We start from the raw sequence: 18,148 nt of genomic DNA on the forward strand, positions 1-18,148 counted from the left end.
AGAAGACATGATTTAGCTGTAGACAAGATAAGTTAATGTTATATGGAGAATAAACTTCATGAATAAAGATTTATTTTGGAGAAGATATTTTAGGACTGATAAGAACATGTAGAATGATGGTCTGGTAGCGTCCTCTACCCTGGTAATGTAATACACCTGACACAGTGAGAAGGGGCATTTCTCTGGGTACAATGCTGACCTTGTTTTTAGTCCTTGTCATATAATCAGACTCACACTACCATCATTGTGTTGTAGGAAATACTAGCTGACCCCTTTACCCATGGTACACAATCCCACCGCTGTTTACCAGCCTTCCATCGCTGCCAAGATGCCCATAGGTGTATAGCCAGGAGGGCAGACACAATCCACCCAGTGAGTCGAGGTCACATTGCATTACCCATCCTATAATATGTAGAGATCAACTGAGGAAACATGGACAGAAAAGGAATAGAAAGTAGAGGACAGCACAGAAGATAAGAGGACAGGACAAGAGAGGAAGACGAGTGGAGAGGACAGAACAAGGAATGACAGGACAAGAGAAGAGAAGAGGACAGAACAGGAGAATAGAGGACAGAACAGGAGAATAGAGGACAGAACAGGAGAATAGAGGACAGAACAGGAGAATAGAGGACAGAACAGGAGAGAAAGACAAAGGAGAGGACAGGAGAGAAGAGAGGATAGGACAAGACAAAAGAAGAAAGGAGAGTACAGGAAAGATGAGGCAGGTAGGAGAGGAGGACAGGACTAGAGCTCAGGAGAGGAGATGAAGAAGAGAGGACAGGACAAGAGAGGAGCGGACAGGTTAGGAGAGGAGATGATAGGTCAAGAGAGGAAAGGAAATAAAAGGACAAAGATAAGAGGAAGACAAGAGGAGGGGACAGGAGAAGACTTAAGAACAGAGGAGAGGACAGGACAAGAGAGGAGAAGACAGGACAAGGGATGACAGGACAAGAGAGGAGAAGACAGAACAAGGGATGACAGTACAAGAGAGGAGAAGACAGAACAAGGGATGACAGTACAAGAGAGGAGAGGACAGGATGGGACAAGAGAGGAGAAGAGGAAAGAACAGGAGAGTAGAGGACAGAACAGGAGAGGAATACAAAAGGAGATGACAGGAGAGAAGAGAGGATAGGACAAGACAAAAGAAGAAAGGAGAGTACAGGAAAGATGAGGCAGGTAGGAGAGGAGGACAGGACTAGAGCTCAGGAGAGGAGATGAAGAAGAGAGGACAGGACAAGAGAGGAGCGGACAGGTTAGGAGAGGAGATGATAGGTCAAGAGAGGAAAGGAAATAAAAGGACAAAGATAAGAGGAAGACAAGAGGAGGGGACAGGAGAAGACTTAAGAACAGAGGAGAGGACAGGACAAGAGAGGAGAAGACAGGACAAGGGATGACAGGACAAGAGAGGAGAAGACAGAACAAGGGATGACAGTACAAGAGAGGAGAAGACAGAACAAGGGATGACAGTACAAGAGAGGAGAGGACAGGATGGGACAAGAGAGGAGAAGAGGAAAGAACAGGAGAGTAGAGGACAGAACAGGAGAGGAATACAAAAGGAGATGACAGGAGAGAAGAGAGGATAGGACAAGACAAAAGAAGAAAGGAGAGTACAGGAAAGATGAGGCAGGTAGGAGAGGACAGGACATGAGAGGAGCAGACAGGTTATGAGAGGAGATGATAGGACAAGAGAGGAAAGAACGTGACAAGAGAGGACAGGACAAAAGAGGAGAAGACTGAACAACAGAGGAGAAGATAGGAGAAAAGACTGAATAGAGGAGAGAGAGAGAGAGAGAGAGTGTAGAAATATATAAAATGGGCAGTAGTAAAATATAACTTTTAATCTAATATCTAAAATTGATAGCCCACAGTTCTGTTCATAGACACCACTACCATTGAGCAATGTCACTAACGGTCCCTACCATCCCGGTCTAATGCTTGAAGATGGAGGGAAAAGTAAACTAACATGGAGATGCATAGCTTCTTACCAGATAGTCTACACAGATGATGACTTGCTTCAAATATTGCACACCTTCCGGTTGTTCTCCTCCCCAAAGGACGAGGAAACTGCTGTATTTCACTGACCAGAACCAAGCTACTGTATTGCCGTCTGGTCCGTGTATGTATATATATATCTATATAGCAGAAGAGAGCAACCGACACCAGATACAGGGTAGATTCTGTCACTAATGGTAAAGGGTGCAAGAAAACCTATATAAGTGCTCAAAGTAGATAGATGATGATATATGTATGTGAACCTACGCGTTTCATCTAATTTTTAGCCCCAGAATAATCAGGGGACACGGGGCTGACACTACCTACAAAATACAAAACAAAACAAAAAGAATAGTGCTTAGTTAACTATAGGTATATATACAACTAGCGGTCATTGTATGGCCCATTATCACCATTCAGGGCCCCCAATATACCACTTACTCACATCAGTATGGACAAATTAGTTCTTAATGTGGCGATCCAGGGAGGTTATATGGTCCTACCTCCGGATCCAAATACCCCTTACAAGATGAGGGGTGCTGCGGCTAGGGTTCTCTTCCAGAAGTAGATAACTGGCGTCCCTCGTTTTGCCTGTGGCAAAATAGTAGAAGACAGGACAAGTGCTCCAGCCATAGACCTCATGATAGGAAATAGATCTATATGTGCCTAGTACCACAGAGGGTAATACACAGTCAAGTCACATTATTATGACATCCTACTTTCAGTGTCGGCAGCTCATAGTTCATGAAGGAAGTCCTGTGTGGTGAGCTGGTGTGGTGGGTACATGAGGTGTGCAATAGGCTGTCTGCACACATATCCCTTGGTGGGTATATAAGGGGTGTGATAGGCTGTCTGCTCACATATCCCTTAGTGGGTATATAAGGGGTGTGATAGGCTGTCTGCACACAGATCCCTTAGTGGGTATATAAGGGGTGTGATAGGCTGTCTGCACACAGATCCCTTAGTGGGTATATAAGGGGTGTGATAGGCTGTCTGCTCACATATCCCTTAGTGGGTATATAAGGGGTGTGATAGGCTGTCTGCACACAGATCCCTTAATGGGTATATAAGGGGTGTGATAGGCTGTCTGCACACATATCCCTTAGTGGGTATATAAGGGGTGTGATAGGCTGTCTGCACACAGATCCCTTGGTGGGTATATAAGGTGTGTGATAAGCTGTCTGCACACAGATCCCATAGTGGGTATATAAGGGGTGTGATAGGCTGTCTGCACACAGATCCCATAGTGGGTATATAAGGTGTGTGATAGGCTGTCTACACACAGATCCCATAGTGGGTATATAAGGGGTGTGATAGGCTGTCTGCACACAGATCCCTTGGTGGGTATATAAGGGGTGTGATAGGCTGTCTGCACACAGATCCCATAGTGGGTATATAAGGGGTGTGATAGGCTGTCTGCACACAGATCCCTTAGTGGGTATATAAGGGGTGTGATAGGCTGTCTGCACACAGATCCCATAGTGGGTATATAAGGGGTGTGATAGGCTGTCTGCACACAGATCCCTTAGTGGGTATATAAGGGGTGTGATAGGCTGTCTGCACACAGATCCCATAGTGGGTATATAAGGGGTGTGATAGGCTGTCTGCACACAGATCCCTTAGTGGGTATATAAGGGGTGTGATAGGCTGTCTGCACACAGATCCCATAGTGGGTATATAAGGGGTGTGATAGGCTGTCTGCACACAGATCCCTTGGTGGGTATATAAGGGGTGTGATAGGCTGTCTGCACACAGATCCCTTAGTGGGTATATAAGGTGTGTGATAAGCTGTCTGCACACAGATCCCATAGTGGGTATATAAGGTGTGTGATAAGCTGTCTGCACACAGATCCCATAGTGGGTATATAAGGGGTGTGATAGGCTGTCTGCACACAGATCCCTTGGTGGGTATATAAGGTGTCAAAGGACAGTATCATAAAATAGGCTAAGATAGCTCAGCACATAGTATCACACATGATTAGCTTAGATACAGCAGCTCAGCAGACAGTATCACACAGGATAGGATTAGATACACAGCTTAGCAGACAGTATCACACATGATGTGCTTAGATACACGGCTTGGCAGAGAGTACCACAGATTAAATGAATAGATACACTTCTCAGCAGACAGTATCACATATGGTAGATTTAGACACACTGGTTCGGCAGACAGTATCACACAGGATAGTATTAGATACACAGCTCAGCAGACAGTATCACACAGGATATGATTAGATACACAGCTCAGCAGACAGTATCACACAGGATAGTAGTAGATACATAGATCAGCAGGCAGTATCACACATGATGGGCTTAGATACAGTGATGCAGCAGACAGTATCACACATGATAGATTTAGACACACTGGTTCAGCAGAAAGTATCACACATGATAGGATTAGATACACAGCTCAGCAGAGAGTATCACACAGGATAGGATTATATACACAGCTCTGCAGACAGTATCACACAGGATAGGATTAGATACACAGCTCATCAGACAGTATCACACAGGATAGTAGTAGATACATAGTTCAGCAGACAATATCACACAGGATAGTAGTAGATACAGGGTTCAGCAGGCAGTATCACATATGATGGACTTAGTTACAGTGACGCAGCAGACAGTATCACACATGATAGATTTAGACACACTGGTTCAGCAGACAGTATCACACATGATAGGATTAGATACACAGCTCAGCAGACAGTATCACACATGATAGGATTAGATACACAGCTCTGCAGACAGTATCACACAGGATAGGATTAGATACACAGCTCATCAGACAGTATCACACAGGATAGTAGTAGATACAGGGTTAAGCAGGCAGTATCACACATGATGGGCTTAGTTACAGTAACGCAGCAGACAGTATCACACATGATAGATTTAGACACACTGGTTCAGCAGACATTATCACACATGATAGGCTTAGATACAATGGTTCAGCAGACAGTATCCCTCTTCATAGGGACAGTGGGCAGCCAATCAGTTCTCCTCTTTTATCTTCATACTGGACCCAGGAAAAGAAAAGCTGGATTCTGATTGGTTGCTGTGAATCCCGGTGACTACGTGTGCACTGAGCTGGAGCAGGAGAAGCTGACAGAAGATTTGATACAATTGTAACAAAGCTTCAGCTGTGGGAAGTATGACAGGTTTGGGGACACTATGGTTTCATTGTATGGTTTGGGGGCACTATGGGGGAATCTTATGGTGCGGGGGGCAGTAAGGGGGCATTGTACTGTGTGGGGGCACTAAGGGGGCATAGCCACTGTGTGGGGGCACTATAGGGGCATTGTACTGTGTGGGGGCAGTAAGGGGGCATAACTACTGTGTGGGGGCACTATAGGGGCATTGTACTGTGTGGGGGCATAACTACTGTGTGGGGGCACTATAGGGGCATTGTACTGTGTGGGGGCAGTAAGGGGGCATAACTACTGTGTGGGGGCACTATAGGGGCATTGTACTGTGTGGGGGCAGTAAGGGGGCATAACTACTGTGAGAGGACACAAAGGGAGGGCTGGAGTGAATTGGTTATGCATAGAGAGGCATGTTAGTGTAAAAATAAATAATAATAATGCATAATTACATCATCAGATGCCAAATGACAGAGTCGGCTCTGCTATCTCTGGCACAGGACTGTCAATGCTCAAATTCAGTCTTCTGCATCAGTGAAATGTATTTTCAGTGCCAGAACAAGCCGCCCACCGCCCGCCTGTCTTCTCTCCCTGTATCGGAACCTACGGATGTTGCAGAATCTTCAGAGGTAAAGGATCTGCACTGATTAAAAGGGAATGTGTCAGTTTACATGGTAACATAATTTATAAGGTCGAAAAAAGCCCTCGGTCCATCCAGTTCGCCCTGTTATCCTGTAAGTGGATCCAGAGGAAAAAAAAAACTGTGAGGTAGAAGCAAATTTCCCCCACTTTAGGGGGAAAAAATTCCTTCCCGACTCCAATCAGAATAACTCCCTTGACCAACGACCCCTCTCTAGTAGCTATAGCCCGTAATATTATTACGCTCCAGAAATACATCCAAGCCCCTCTTGAATTCCTTTATTGTACTCCCCATCACCACCTCCTCAGGCAGAGAGCTCCATAGTCTCACTGCTCTTACCGTAAAGAATCCTCTTCTATGTTTGTGTACAAACCTTCTTTCCTCCAGACGCAGAGGATGTCCCCTCGTCACAGTCACAGTCCTGGGGATAAATAGATGATGGGATAGATCTCTATATTAGATCTCCCCTCAGTCATCTTTTTCTAAAGTGAATAACCCTAATTTTGATAATCTTTCAGGGTACTGGAGTCCACCCATTACAGTTATTACTTTAGTTGCCCTCCTCTGAACCCTCTCCAGCTCTGCTATGTCTGCCTTGTTCACAGGAGCCCAGAACTGTACACAGTACTCCATGTGTGGTCTGACTAGTGATGTGTAAAGTGGTAGGACTATGTTCTCATCACGGGCATCTATGCCCCTTTTGATACAACCCATTATCTTATTGGCCTTGGCAGCAGCTGCCTGACACTGGTTTCTAGAGCTTAGTTTGCTGTTCACTAATAGTCCTTTTCCATGTCAGTGTTACCGAGTGTTTTACCATTTAGTATGTACGGGTGACTTGCATTATTCCTTCCCATGTGCATAACCTTACATTTGTCAGTGTTAAACCTCATCTGCCACTTATCTGCCCAAGCTTACAATCTATCCAGATCCATCTATACACAGTATACTGTCCTCTGTAGTATGTATACTGTCCTCTGTAGTATATATACAGTATACTGTCCTCTGTAGTATATATATATATATATACAGTATACTGTCCTCTGTAGTATATATATACAGTATACTGTCTTCTGTAGTATATATACAGTATACTGTCCTCTGTAGTGTATATATACAGTATACTGTCTTCTGTAGTATATATACAGTATACTGTCCTCTGTAGTATATACAGTACAGACCAAAAGTTTGGACACACCTTCTCATTCAAAGAGTTTTCTTTATTTTCATGACTATGAAAATTGTAGATTTACACTGAAGGCATCAAAACTATGAATTAACACATGTGGAATTATATACATAACAAACAAGTGTGAAACAACTGAAAATATGTCATATTCTAGGTTCTTCAAAGTAGCCACCTTTTGCTTTAATTACTGCTTTGCACACTCTTGGCATTCTCTTGATGAGCTTCAAGAGGTAGTCCCCTGAAATAGTTTTCACTTCACAGGTGTGCCCTGTCAGGTTTAATAAGTGGGATTTCTTGCCTTATAAATGGGGTTGGGACCATCAGTTGCGTTGAGGAGAAGTCAGGTGGATACACAGCTGATAGTCCTACTGAATAGACTGTTAGAACTTGTATTATGGCAAGAAAAAAGCAGCTAAGTAAAGAAAAACGAGTGGCCATCCTTACTTTAAGAAATGAAGGTCAGTCAGTCAGCCGAAGAATTGGGAAAACTTTGAAAGTAAGGGCTATTTGACCATGAAGGAGAGTGATGGGGTGCTGCGCCAGATGACCTGGCCTCCACAGTCACCGGACCAGAACCCAATCGAGATGGTTTGGGGTGAGCTGGACCGCAGAGTGAAGGCAAAAGGGCCAACAAGTGCTAAGCATCTCTGGGAACTCCTTCAAGACTGTTGGAAGACCATTTCAGGGGACTACCTCTTGAAGCTCATCAAGAGAATGCCAAGAGTGTGCAAAGCAGTAATCAAAGCAAAAGGTGGCTACTTTGAAGAACCTAGAATATGACATATTTTCATTTGTTTCACACTTGTTTGTTATGTATATAATTCCACATGTGTTAATTCATAGTTTTGATGCCTTCATAGTCATGAAAATAAAGAAACTCTTTGAATGGGAAGGTGTGTCCAAACTTTTGGTCTGTACTGTATATACAGTATACTGTCCTCTGTAGTGTATATATACAGTATACTGTCTTCTGTAGTATATATACAGTATACTGTCCTCTGTAGTATATATATATATACAGTATACTGTCCTCTGTAGTATATATACAGTATACTGTCCTCTGTAGTGTATATATACAGTATACTGTCTTCTGTAGTATATATACAGTATACTATCCTCTGTAGTATATATATACAGTATACTGTCTTCTGTAGTATATATACAGTATACTGTCCTCTGTAGTATATATATACAGTATACTGTCCTCTGTAGTATATATACAGTATACTGTCTTCTGTAGTATATATACAGTATACTGTCCTCTGTAGTATATATACAGTATACTGTCCTCTGTAGTGTATATATATATACAGTATACTGTCCTCTGTAGTATATATACAGTATACTGTCCTCTGTAGTATATATACAGTATACTGTCTTCTGTAGTATATATATACAGTATACTGTCTTCTGTAGTATATATGCAGTATACTGTCTTCTGTAGTATATATATACAGTATACTGTCCTCTGTAGTATATATACAGTATACTGTCCTCTGTAGTATATATACAGTATACTGTCTTCTGTAGTATATATATACAGTATACTGTCTTCTGTAGTATATATGCAGTATACTGTCCTCTGTAGTATATATATACAGTATACTGTCCTCTGTAGTATATATACAGTATACTGTCCTCTGTAGTATATATATACAGTATACTGTCCTCTGTAGTATATATATACAGTATACTGTCATCTGTAGTATATATACAGTATACTGTCCTCTGTAGTATATATACAGTATACTGTCCTCTGTAGTATATATATACAGTATACTGTCTTCTGTAGTATATATACAGTATACTGTCCTCTGTAGTATATATATACAGTATACTGTCCTCTGTAGTATATATACAGTATACTGTCTTCTGTAGTATATATACAGTATACTGTCCTCTGTAGTATATATACAGTATACTGTCCTCTGTAGTGTATATATATATACAGTATACTGTCCTCTGTAGTATATATATACAGTATACTGTCCTCTGTAGTATATATACAGTATACTGTCCTCTGTAGTATATATACAGTATACTGTCTTCTGTAGTATATATATACAGTATACTGTCCTCTGTAGTATATATACAGTATACTGTCCTCTGTAGTATATATACAGTATACTGTCCTCTGTTGTATATATATACAGTATACTGTCCTCTGTAGTATATATATACAGTATACTGTCATCTGTAGTATATATACAGTATACTGTCCTCTGTAGTATATATACAGTATACTGTCCTCTGTAGTATATATACAGTATACTGTCCTCTGTAGTGTATATATATACAGTATACTGTCCTCTGTAGTATATATATACAGTATACTGTCCTCTGTAGTATATATATACAGTATACTGTCCTCTGTAGTATATATATATACAGTATACTGTCCTCTGTAGTATATATACAGTATACTGTCCTTTGTAGTATATATATACAGTATACTGTCCTCTGTAGTATATATATATACAGTATACTGTCCTCTGTAATATATATACAGTATACTGTCCTCTGTAGTATATATATATACAGTATACTGTCCTCTTCAGTGTTAATTACTTTACACAGTTTAGTGTCATCTGCAAAAATGGATACTTTACTGTGCAAGCCTTCTACAAGATCATTAATAAATACATTGAAGAGAATAGGGCCCAATACTGACCCCTGAGGTACTCCACTAGTGACAGTGACCCAATCTGAGTGTGTACCGGTAATAACCACCCTCTCTTTTCTATCACTCAGCCAGTTACTTACCCACTTACAGACGTTTTCTCCCAGTCCGAGCATTCTCATTTTATATACTAACCTTTTATGTGGTACAGTGTCAAATGCTTTGGAGAAGTCCAGATATACGACATCCATTGATTCGCCGCTGTCAAGTCTAGAACTTACCTCCTCATAGAAACTGATTAAATTAGTTTGACATGACCGATCCCTCATGAAGCCATGCTGATATGGCGTTATTTACTACTGTCTTCTGTAGTATATATACAGTATACTGTCCTCTGTAGTATATATATACAGTATACTGTCCTCTGTAGTATATATACAGTATACTGTCTTCTGTAGTATATATACAGTATACTGTCCTCTGTAGTATATATACAGTATACTGTCCTCTGTAGTGTATATATATATACAGTATACTGTCCTCTGTAGTATATATACAGTATACTGTCCTCTGTAGTATATATACAGTATACTGTCTTCTGTAGTATATATATACAGTATACTGTCTTCTGTAGTATATATGCAGTATACTGTCTTCTGTAGTATATATATACAGTATACTGTCCTCTGTAGTATATATACAGTATACTGTCCTCTGTAGTATATATACAGTATACTGTCTTCTGTAGTATATATATACAGTATACTGTCTTCTGTAGTATATATGCAGTATACTGTCCTCTGTAGTATATATATACAGTATACTGTCCTCTGTAGTATATATACAGTATACTGTCCTCTGTAGTATATATATACAGTATACTGTCCTCTGTAGTATATATATACAGTATACTGTCATCTGTAGTATATATACAGTATACTGTCCTCTGTAGTATATATACAGTATACTGTCCTCTGTAGTATATATATACAGTATACTGTCTTCTGTAGTATATATACAGTATACTGTCCTCTGTAGTATATATATACAGTATACTGTCCTCTGTAGTATATATACAGTATACTGTCTTCTGTAGTATATATACAGTATACTGTCCTCTGTAGTATATATACAGTATACTGTCCTCTGTAGTGTATATATATATACAGTATACTGTCCTCTGTAGTATATATATACAGTATACTGTCCTCTGTAGTATATATACAGTATACTGTCCTCTGTAGTATATATACAGTATACTGTCTTCTGTAGTATATATATACAGTATACTGTCCTCTGTAGTATATATACAGTATACTGTCCTCTGTAGTATATATACAGTATACTGTCCTCTGTTGTATATATATATACAGTATACTGTCCTCTGTAGTATATATATACAGTATACTGTCATCTGTAGTATATATACAGTATACTGTCCTCTGTAGTATATATACAGTATACTGTCCTCTGTAGTATATATACAGTATACTGTCCTCTGTAGTGTATATATATACAGTATACTGTCCTCTGTAGTATATATATACAGTATACTGTCCTCTGTAGTATATATATACAGTATACTGTCCTCTGTAGTATATATATATACAGTATACTGTCCTCTGTAGTATATATACAGTATACTGTCCTTTGTAGTATATATATACAGTATACTGTCCTCTGTAGTATATATATATACAGTATACTGTCCTCTGTAATATATATACAGTATACTGTCCTCTGTAGTATATATACAGTATACTGTCCTTTGTAGTATATATATACAGTATACTGTCCTCTGTAGTATATATATATACAGTATACTGTCCTCTGTAATATATATACAGTATACTGTCCTCTGTAGTATATATATATACAGTATACTGTCCTCTTCAGTGTTAATTACTTTACACAGTTTAGTGTCATCTGCAAAAATGGATACTTTACTGTGCAAGCCTTCTACAAGATCATTAATAAATACATTGAAGAGAATAGGGCCCAATACTGACCCCTGAGGTACTCCACTAGTGACAGTGACCCAATCTGAGTGTGCACCGGTAATAACCACCCTCTCTTTTCTATCACTCAGCCAGTTACTTACCCACTTACAGACGTTTTCTCCCAGTCCGAGCATTCTCATTTTATATACTAACCTTTTATGTGGTACAGTGTCAAATGCTTTGGAGAAGTCCAGATATACGACATCCATTGATTCGCCGCTGTCAAGTCTAGAACTTACCTCCTCATAGAAACTGATTAAATTAGTTTGACATGACCGATCCCTCATGAAGCCATGCTGATATGGCGTTATTTGCTTATTTCCGTTGAGATCCTCCAGGATAGCATCTCCTAGAAAACCTTCAGTTTACCCAGTTTAGGCAGGAGATTAAATGCTGCATCGGTGCTGCCACCTAGTGGTGTGGTTATCATGAAGAATATCACTAGGATATGGGATCAATGTCAGGTAGGTGCGGGTCCCACCTCTGGTACCTGCTCCTGTCTCCAGAATGGGGCCCCCAAAGCGAAGGAGAGCAGACGGTGCATGCGAGGCGTGCTCTCCATTCATTGCCAGCACACTCGGCTATTTTCAGAAGTCCCATAGTGGTGAATAGAGAGTGCACTGCACAAGTGCGGCCACCGCTCCATCTACTGCTATGGGATTACCGGAAAGAGCTGAGCCAGTGGATGGAGAGCATTCTGCGCATGCATAGCTACTCTCCATTCACTTCGGGGGCCCCATTCTGGAGACAGGAGCGGGTCCCAGAGGGGGGACCTGCACCTTATGTGACATCAGTATCTGAGATGGGAATACCCCTTTAATATTACACTCCATATTGTGGCCACTTACATCAGCAATTCCTATCTATATCCCGGTTCTTTTTCTATACTTTGGGTTTCAATTTATCACTTTTTAAAAATCTGTGCTTGCTGTCAGTGAATGATATCATTCTTGTTTACATTTAAGGACTGAATATATGTACAACACGTCTTACAGCTGAGGATGTGTTACAGCTGTATGCCCTCTAGGCAAATCCTACCCTTTAAATGATCACTTGCCCCAAAGTAAAGACCATGTAGCAATCTTTGGAGCAGCAGCACAGAGTATTTCAGGAGGGGAGGTGCTGATATTGGGGACAGAGTGAAATATGACAGAAGTAGTATTGTATTATAATGTATGGAAGGGTTTTCTAGTCTAATAGCCTTTGCGTGTTGTAAGTGTCTCTGCTTGCTGTCAGTGGATGGAACATTCTTGTATACATCCACAGGATGAGAACCTGTATAGACCTAATACATCTCGCAGCTGAGGGTTTGCTACATTGTATCCAGCCTAGACAATCCACTGTGATATAAACAGGCTGGACTCCAGACTGATACATTTTCCCTGTACTGATACAATGTAACCAGCTGTAGTTATCTTACAGAGGATTGTCTAGACTGGATGGAACTGTAACAAACCCTCAGCTGTGAGAAGCATAAGGTTAGGATGGGTTTTTAGCCTCTGAATGTAAACAAGAATGCTGCCATTCACTGTCAGCTAGTAGAGATCTTAAAAATAGAACGGAACAAAACATAAAGTATTTTAGAAAGTTAAATAACTTTTATCCCCTCACTTAATTCTGGAGAAGGGGGAGCCCTGCTCAGGTTGACCTGGGTGTATAGAGCTAGCCTGACCCCCTACTTATGAGGGCCCCATAACAGCTGCATATTCTGACACTATGGTAAGCAACTGACAGCAGGAGCAACCCTACTAAACCAGATGTGTTGTTTGATAGAGTTGATCCTGCTAACTATAATGATACCTGTCGCGTGAAAATCCATCGCACCGTTAATGACAAAAAAAATACTTTTATTCCAATTTAGTGCACCGAGCAATGGAGCCAGCACTGGAAAGCTAAGGTGCACTGAGGGGCTAGGTCACGACCGCTGGAGCACCAAAACCTTCTTATGGAAAAAAAATCTAAGTCTTTTTGTTCTCCAGAACTCTGCAACCAATTTTCACAAGACAGGTATCTGTTTAATTAGGAGGAATAACCCCATCAGCCAGTATGCTTGGTTTGATAGAGTTGATCCTGCTGACTGTGCTCCTTAAAGGGGTTCTCCAGGACTTAACAATTTATGAACTTGAAGTGAATGGGGAAAACGCTGCAGTAACCAATGCTGTCCACTACACAGTAGATGGCGCTGTGTAATTCTGGTGTCAATTTCTGACGCTGGGGCTACTCCAGAACATCTGATTGGTGCTGGTGTCGGACCCCAACTGATCTGATATTGATGACCTATCCTAGGCTTGTTAAATCCTGAAGAACCCCTCTAAAACGTATTATGCCACTAGTGTGCCAAGGAGATGAATACAGTCCCAGTTGTTGGGGTCAGACATCCCCCCCCCCCCTTTACACACACACACATACAGTAAATATCACTGCGTCTGAAGTCACATTCTTCATATCAGCTGTTAGGGACTTGAACATGGGTTACGTCTTATAGCAGCTTCCAGTATATCTGTGGCCCCTTCCTCTACCTGTGCATCCTCCAGTAAATCTGTGGTGGCCCTTTCCTCTACTAATGCACCCTCCAGTATATCTGTGGTGCTCCTGGCACTCACCCCTTCCTCTACCTGGGCACTTTCCAGTATTTCTGTGGTGCCCCTGGAGCTGGCCCCTTCGTTGATCTGTGCTCCCTTCAGAATAGCTGTGGTGCCCCTGGTGCTGGCTCCTTCCTCTACCTGTGCACCTTCCAGTATATCTGTGGTGCCCCTGGCGCTTACCCCTTCCTGTACCTGTGCATCCTCCAATATATCTGTGGTGCCCCTGGCGCTTACCCCTTCCTCTACTTTTGCACCCGGCAGTATATCTGTGGTGCCCCTGGCACTGGTGTCTTCCTCTACCTGTGTACCTTCTAGTAAATCTGTGGTGCCCCTGGTCCCTTCCTCTACCTGTGCACCCTCCAGTATATCTGTGGTGCCCCTGGCGCTGGCCCCTTCCTCCACCTGTGCACCCTCCAGTATGTCTGTGGTGCCCCTGTCACTGGCCTCTTCCTCCACCTTCTAGTATATCTGTAGTGGCCCCTTCCTGTACCTGTGCACCCCTTCAGTATATCTGTGGTGCCCCTGGCCCATTCCTCTACCTGTGCACCCTCCAGTAAATCTGTGGTGGCCCTTTCCTCTACCTGTGCACCCTCTGGTATATCTGTGGTGCCCTTGGTGGTGACCCCTTCCTCTACCTGTGCACCCTCCAATATATCTGTGGTGCCCCTGGCGCTGGTGTCTTTCTCTACCTGTGTACCTTCTAGTATATCTTTGGTGCCCCTTCCTCTACCTGTGCACCCTCCAGTATATCTGTAGTGGCCCCTTCCTCTACCTGTGCACCCTCCAGTAAATCTGTGGTGGCCCTTTCCTCTACCTGTGCACCCTCCAGTATATCTGTAGTCCCCCTGGTGCTGGCCCCTTCCTCTACCTGTGCATCTTCCAGTATATCTGTTGTGCCCCCCTTCTTTTACCTGCGCACCTTCCAGTATATCTGTGGTCCCCCTGGTGGTGGCCCCTTTGTCTACCTGTGCACCCTCCAGTATATCTGTGGTGTCCCTGGCGCTGGCCCCTTCCTCTACCTGTGCACCCTCCCGTATATCTGTACAGTGGCCCCTTCCTCTACCTGTGCACCCTCCAGTATATCTGTGGTGTCCCTGGCGCTGGCCCCTTCCTCTACCTGTGCACCCTCCCGTATACATGTGGTCCCCTGGGTACTGGCACCTTCCTCTACCTGTGCACCCTCCATTTTATCTGTGGTGCCCCTGGCACTGTTGCCTTTCTCTACCTGTGCACTCTCCAGTATATCTGTAGTGACCCCTTCCTCTACCTGTGCACCCTCCAGTATATCTGTAGTGGCCCCTCCTCTACCTGTGCACCATCCAGTATATCTGTACAGTGGCCCCTCCTCTACTAGTGCATCCTCCAGTATATCTGTAGTGGCCCCTTCCTCTACCTGTGCACCATCCAGTATATCTGTAGTGGCCCCTTCCTCTACCTGTTCACCATCCAGTATATCTGTAGTGGCCCCTCCTCTACCGGTGCACCCTCCAGTTTAACTGTAGTGGCCCCTTCCTCTACCTGTGCACCCTCCAGTATATCTGTACAGTGACCCCTTCCTCTACCTGTGCACCATCCAGTATATCTGTACAGTGGCCCCTCCTCTACCAGTGCATCCTCCAGTATATCTGTAGTGGCCCCTCTTCTACCAGTGCACCCTCCAGTATGTCTGTGGTGACCCTGTCACTGGCCCCTTCCTCTACCTGTGCACTCTCCAGTATATCTGTACAGTGGCCCCTTCCTCTACCTGTGCACTCTCCAGTATATCTGTAGTGGCCCCTTCCTCTACCTGTGCACCCTCCAGTATATCTGTACAGTGACCCCTTCCTTTATCTGTGCACCATCCAGTATATCTGTACAGTGGCCCCTCCTCTACCGGTGCACCATCCAGTATATCTGTAGTGGCCCCTCCTCTACCTGTGCACCATCCAGTATATCTGTACAGTGGCCCCTCCTCTACCAGTGCATCCTCCAGTATATCTGTAGTGGCCCCTTCCTCTACCTGTGCACTCTCCAGTATATCTGTACAGTGGCCCATTCCTCTACCTGTGCACCCTCCAGTATATCTGTACAGTGGCCCCTTCCTCTACCTGTGCACCCTCCAGTATATCTGTACAGTGGCCCCTTCCTCTACCTGTGCCCCCTCCAGTATATCTGTAGTGGCCCCTTCCTCTACCTGTGCACCCTCCAGTATATCTGTAGTGGCCCCTTCCTCTACCTGTGCACCCTCCAGTATATCTGTAGTGGCCCCTTCTTCTACCTGTGCACCCTCCAGTATATCTGTAGTGGCCCCTTCCTCTACCTGTGCACCCTCCAGTATATCTGTAGTGGCCCCTTCCTCTACCTGTGCACCCTCCAGTATATCTGTAGTGGCCCCTTCCTCTACCTGTGCACCCTCCAGTATATCTGAAGTGGCCCCTTCCTCTACCTGTGCACCCTCCAGTATATCTGTAGTGGCCCCTTCCTCTACCTGTGCACCCTCCAGTATATCTGTAGTGGCCCCTTCCTCTACCTGTGCACCCTCCAGTATATCTGTACAGTGACCCCTTCCTTTATCTGTGCACCCTCCAGTATATCTGTAGTGGCCCCTTCCTCTACCTGTGCACCCTCCAGTATATCTGTAGTGGCCCCTTCCTCTACCAGTGCACCCTCCAGTATATCTGTACAGTGGCCCCTTCCTCTACCTGTGCACCCTCCAGTATATCTGTACAGTGACCCCTTCCTTTATCTGTGCACCATCCAGTATATCTGTACAGTGGCCCCTCCTCTACCGGTGCACCATCCAGTATATCTGTAGTGGCCCCTCCTCTACCTGTGCACCATCCAGTATATCTGTACAGTGGCCCCTCCTCTACCAGTGCATCCTCCAGTATATCTGTAGTGGCCCCTTCCTCTACCTGTGCACTCTCCAGTATATCTGTACAGTGGCCCCTTCCTCTACCTGTGCACCCTCCAGTATATCTGTACAGTGGCCCCTTCCTCTACCTGTGCACCCTCCAGTATATCTGTACAGTGGCCCCTTCCTCTACCTGTGCCCCCTCCAGTATATCTGTAGTGGCCCCTTCCTCTACCTGTGCACCCTCCAGTATATCTGTAGTGGCCCCTTCCTCTACCTGTGCACCCTCCAGTATATCTGTAGTGGCCCCTTCTTCTACCTGTGCACCCTCCAGTATATCTGTAGTGGCCCCTTCCTCTACCTGTGCACCCTCCAGTATATCTGTAGTGGCCCCTTCCTCTACCTGTGCACCCTCCAGTATATCTGAAGTGGCCCCTTCCTCTACCTGTGCACCCTCCAGTATATCTGTAGTGGCCCCTTCCTCTACCTGTGCACCCTCCAGTATATCTGTAGTGGCCCCTTCCTCTACCTGTGCACCCTCCAGTATATCTGTACAGTGACCCCTTCCTTTATCTGTGCACCCTCCAGTATATCTGTAGTGGCCCCTTCCTCTACCTGTGCACCCTCCAGTATATCTGTAGTGGCCCCTTCCTCTACCAGTGCACCCTCCAGTATATCTGTACAGTGGCCCCTTCCTCTACCTGTGCACCCTCCAGTATATCTGTACAGTGGCCCCTTCCTCTACCTGTGCACCCTCCAGTATATCTGTACAGTGGCCCCTTCCTCTACCTGTGCACCCTCCAGTATATCTGTACAGTGGCCCCTTCCTCTACCTGTGCACCCTCCAGTATATCTGTACAGTGGCCCCTTCCTCTACCTGTGCACCCTCCAGTATATCTGTACAGTGACCCCTTCCTCTACCTGTGCACCCTCCAGTATATCTGTACAGTGGCCCCTTCCTCTACCTGTGCACCCTCCAGTATATCTGTACAGTGGCCCCTTCCTCTACCTGTGCACCCTCCAGTATATCTGTACAGTGGCCCCTTCCTCTACCTGTGCACCCTCCAGTATATCTGTACAGTGGCCCCTTCCTATACCTGTGCACCCTCCAGTATATCTGTAGTGGCCCCTTCCTCTACCTGTGCACCC

This window comes from Bufo bufo, chromosome 5 (genome assembly GCF_905171765.1).
Source record: "Bufo bufo chromosome 5, aBufBuf1.1, whole genome shotgun sequence".
Classification (NCBI taxonomy): Eukaryota; Metazoa; Chordata; class Amphibia; order Anura; family Bufonidae; genus Bufo; species Bufo bufo.